This window comes from Camellia sinensis, chromosome 12 (assembly GCF_055761805.1).
Source record: "Camellia sinensis isolate YWXY chromosome 12, ASM5576180v1, whole genome shotgun sequence".
NCBI lineage: Eukaryota > Viridiplantae > Streptophyta > Magnoliopsida > Ericales > Theaceae > Camellia > Camellia sinensis.
The window spans coordinates 138,706,315-138,711,609 of NC_138972.1; positions in this window are offsets into that span (position 1 = coordinate 138,706,315).

Sequence of the window (5,295 nt, forward strand, 5' to 3'; positions counted from 1 at the left end):
ATAGGAAATGACAAGGGGTTGGCAATGGGTGACGTTCACATTAGTATTGTGAAATAATTTATACATATGAAGGACATGCATTATGATGGGATTAAAACCAAATGAGTTAATGTTGGAAAAATAGTTTAATATAGGCATATTTTTGAGCCCAAATTTGGGTGGGTCCGAAGAGGTGAAGACAGAACGTCAAAACCATTTATGAGTGAATGGGAAGTTGACGTTGTTTTTCGAGTCAAACATTAATTTTTTAGATAAAATTCATTTGAATTTTTTCAATAAAAATTATTGTGAGAATTTAATTTAATTCTAAATTCAAATTTTGGATTCCTAAGTAGTTTCCTAAAGTTTGTAATTGTGAGAATTTAATTTAATTCTAAATTCTAATTTTTGGACTCCTAAGTGATTTCTTAAAGTTTGTACATCTTCCTTTGTTTATTATACTATTCAATTAGTTTAATATATATATATATATATATATATATTTGAAATAGTTATTAAATGAAGTTCCAAACAGTTATTGTGTTTGATTTTCTACATTTGATTTTCTAGTCCATAGACCTTCTTTCCCTGCCCAATCTCTACATTGACTTGTGACGTGTAGACTAAGGGGGATTGTCACTGTGCTCAAGTCCAACAAAATAAATTATTGAAGACAATTTTGTACATTAAATCAAACTCTCAACCCAATTGACACTCCAAACGTAATTGAAACCTTCGACTTAGAATAGGAACCATATGTGTGTGTTTTGTGTTTGTGGATTATGATCGACTTTCAAACTGCAACCCTCTTAGACTTTTGTGTTTCCAAAAAAATAAAAACATTAAACAGAAAGCAAAAACATATTTATTTATTGCTTACAGAAAAAAAATAAAAAATACCTAACTAGAATTCCAAGAAGTATAAGTACTACTCTAACTCTAAAAGTTAGACCCATTTTTTAAACTTAATGATGTGGTAACCTATTAAAATATCCAAGACAACTCTCTCTTATATTTTCTTTAATCATCAACTAATAATTTCAAAGATAAACTATCAATAGGTCCTAATAGTTGGATTTAATTTTCATCAAGTCTCTTTTGGTAAAATTGTCGCTAAAAATAATTTTGTGACAATTTTTTATATATGTCATTAAAAATTAATAATTAGTGACTTTTTTTGTCATAATTTTTGTAAATTGTCGCTAAAACTTACAATTAGTGACTTTTTTATGAATTTTTTTTCCATAAGACCTGTTAGACAATAAATCCACTTTTAAGACCTACACGCAAGTACTCTTAATTTCAAATGGGTCTAAAAAGTGTACTTCTATATCATTTTTCTTCCAACAACCAGCACAAAATATAGTCAATAATAATACGAAATAAACATCTTAATACAACATTTATACTGAGAGAGAAATAGTCAACTTTTGTCATTGAAAAGTATTAATCCCTAGACCTCCAATGTAAGAATGTACCAGAGTGGCGAAATGAACATAGTTTAGATGGAATAACGAATAATTATCCCATTCTTTATATAATTTTTGCGTATTTTTTTTATTTATATATCATTGCTCATGAAAAAAATAAAAATACAATATACGGAAACATGAGTTCAATATGACGCGGCAAATTTCGTATGACAATGTAAGCTTGTGAACAACTACAAGTCAAATATATATATATACAAGTCAGAGAAGGTTTCATAGTATGGGAAAGATATGTACTTTTTAATCAAAGAAGAAAATGGTATAATTTCATATTTTTTAAGTTATAACTGGAAAAAAAAGAACGAGCCATAACCTAACATTACATTCGGTATAATCAAAGATCTTATGAGTTATAACTAAAATAACTAAAGAAGAAAATTAGTCACAACTAAAAAAAAAAGATAACATAATTAAAGGTGCATATACTACACCCTTGACATGGGGTGTGTATGGTAGAATTTCACCCATAATAATAGTGCTTAAGAAATTTCCATGCAGTGTCTTCAATTCATTTGTGATAAAAGAAGACCCGCAGTGTCACATGACTTTGGAACAATAAATTCATAGAAAATGTCAAATTACTGGTCGACACACCCTTGACATGGGGTGTGTATGGTAGAATTTCCTCCATAATAATAGTGCTTAAGAAATTTCCATGCAGTGTCTTCAATTCATTTGTGATAAAAGAAGACCCGCAGTGTCACATGACTTTGGAACAATAAATTCATAGAAAATGTCAAATTACTGGTCGACACACGATGCGTGTGCAATGCAAAAAAAATGTACTAGTATAAGAATAATGACAAAGAGGAATGCACACATAGTATGAGTTTTTCAAGTTGTAAGTGTCTTCTTTATCAAACATATGATCTTGGTTTCGAGTCCCATCCTACCCAAATTCTTAAACCAAACATAGCCTAAAGAGTCATAACACAAAAAATTCATCTCCAACAATCTACTTACTGTTCATATAAATAAAAGAGGAAATTTCATTTTGCCCTTCAAACTATACATCGATGATCAATTTAACCCCTATACTTAAAATTTCAAAATTACATCTAAACTATTCAATTTTGGATCAATTTCACCCCTACTGTTAGCTGCCGTTTTCATTTAGATTTCATTTTATTCCCAAAATATCAATTAGACCGCTAAGCAATATGAAGTTTGGGGTGTAATTGATATTTTTGAAATAGTTTGGGAGATAAAATAAAATTTCAAACGAAATTTCAATGCCACGTCAACAACTTCCGTTTGATTATAAACGGTAACTAATGGCAAAGGTATCAGTATCAACTGTGGAATTTGATACCTATTACGATCAAACCTGGTACAATTAGATCATTTAGTTCTTTCGTTGCTGTGGAGTTTGATACCTATTACGATCATGGGATTGACCGTGACAGTACCCCGGGACCTTATGTAGGTATCAATATCAACTCTCTCCAATCTACTGCTATTGAAATATGGAACTGTGATATAACACGGGGGATAGAATATGAAGCTTGGATTAGTTATAATTCTAGTTCGAAAAATCTGAGTGTTATTGGTTTTCCAAATAATTCCAAAAGTGCCCTTAATTTATTGAATATGAATTTAAGCATGTATTTTTTAGAATGGGTTACAATTGGCTTATAAGCTGCAATAGGATACTCTGTTGAGAAACATACTATTAAATCATGGAAATTCAATTCGAATTTGCAAATCCCTGCAAAGAAGACAATCAAGAAGGCACTAGTAGTGGGATTGACTGTTCGCTCAATTGTTTTGGTTGGTGGGAATGGCACTGCTTGGCTTTGTCTTGTGGAAGAAAAGAATAGCACAAGAAGAAGATGAGTTCACCCTTGATATGTCCATGGACAATGAATTTGAGGCAGGTAATGGGTTGAAGAATTTTTCATATGGTGAATTATTTCGTGCAACAAATAACTTTGTAGAGGATCACAAGGTTGGAGATGGAGGATTTGGTGGGGTTTATAGAGGTTTTTTTAGGGAATCCAATTCCTATGTTGTTGTGAAGAGGATATGAAAGGGATCAAAATAGGGAAAAAAGGAGTACCCAGCAGAAGTGAAGATCATTAGTCATTTGGGGCATAAACATTTGGTGCAATTAGTTGGTTGGTGTCATAACAAAAGAGAACTCCTACTTGTTTATGAGTTCATGGAAAATGGAAGCTTAGATTACCATCTATTCAAAGAAAAAAGCTTGTTGACATGGGCAACAAGGTACATGATTGCTCAAGGCTTGGCCTCAGCATTGTTCTATCTACACGAAGAATGGAAACATTGTTTGGTGTGCACGGGGATGTAAAAGCAAGCAACGTCATGTTGGATTCAAATTTCAATGCTAAACTTGGGGATTTTGGATTAGCTAGGCTTGTTGATTACGGAAAAGACTTTCAAACAACTATCTTGGCAGGGATCAGGGGCTACATGGCACCAGAATGTCTAATCACAAGCAATGCAAACAAGGAATCAGATGTTTACAGTTTTGGAATTGTGGCATTGGAAATAGCTTGTGGAAGAAAACTCATTGACCTGAATGTCCCAGAAAGTTAGATGAGAATGGTAGAGTGGGTTTGGGACCTCTATGGTGCCGGTAGGCTTCTTGACGAGGCGGTCGATCCAAAGATTTGGCCATATGTTGTTCAAGAAGAAATGGAATGCTTGATGATGGTTGGGCTTTGGTGTGCCCACCCCGATCACAATCTCCGACCTTTAATTAAACAAGCAATTCATGTGCTTAATTTTGACGCTCCATTGCGCATTTTGCCAACAAAAATGCTTGTGGTAACATACGTTGCGCCTCTAGTGAATCCTTCTTCTTTGGTTTCTTGCACCCATGGCTCTGTTACTTTTTCTAATAGTGGTTAATTTTAGTCTTCAAGCTATACTAGTTACCATACAAATTTCTTCAAATTCACCTCATTCTCTATAGCTGTATCAACATTTTTCTTCTTGTAATGATTTGCATTTCACAAGGGTGTAGATATTAAGGAGAGTTCAAATATCATACGCCAGTAATTAGACTACAAAATTACATGAATGAGTTGTTCACTTATTTCATGTAAGATGGTATTACCATTGCAATTCTATAGAAAAATTAAGATTTAGTGACATTTTAAAAGCGTCAACATAGGTGCGAAAACGCTGTTAAAAATGAGGTTTTTATAATAATTTTTACATTTCATTGAAGATGTGGCTGTCGCCTTAGCTTGTGTCTTTTTAAAATGCCACTAATCATTTTCACTGACGTTTAAGTACATGGTGCTGGATACTTTCACCGACATTTAGACAAACGCTGCTATATACTTTATGCAACTTTCACTGACTTTTACAGAAACGCCACTATATGTATGAAATATTTTTGTTTTTTAATTTTATTTCTCCTCGTAGGTTTTAATATTTAATAATTTGAATCCCTTGCATGGATACCTGAACTACCCAAAATCTTTGGGGATGCAACAACGAAAAAAAACAAAAGTCATTAAATTTATGCATCTCTTTTGAAAGCCATAGGAAGATATAAAACAAATTTATGAATATTGAGAGGGAGTTTTTATGTGCATTTAGGGCCGAGCTAGGCCCAGATATTGTAGTGGACCAATCTATGGGCCGTAGTGAAAAGGACTTGGCAATTGGACCTTGCTTCTGTTAGCTCGGTCTAAGTATGGTCACAGTTACCTCTGTCGGAGTGGTAATAATTAGCTCGGTCATAGTGTTCAGATCCGAGGTATAGTTGAACAGTGACCGAGCTCAGCGTCGCTTGGGGACGCACCGAGCTGAGTCTGTCTGAGGGCTAGGGGTAGCTCGGTTGTTTGGTCGT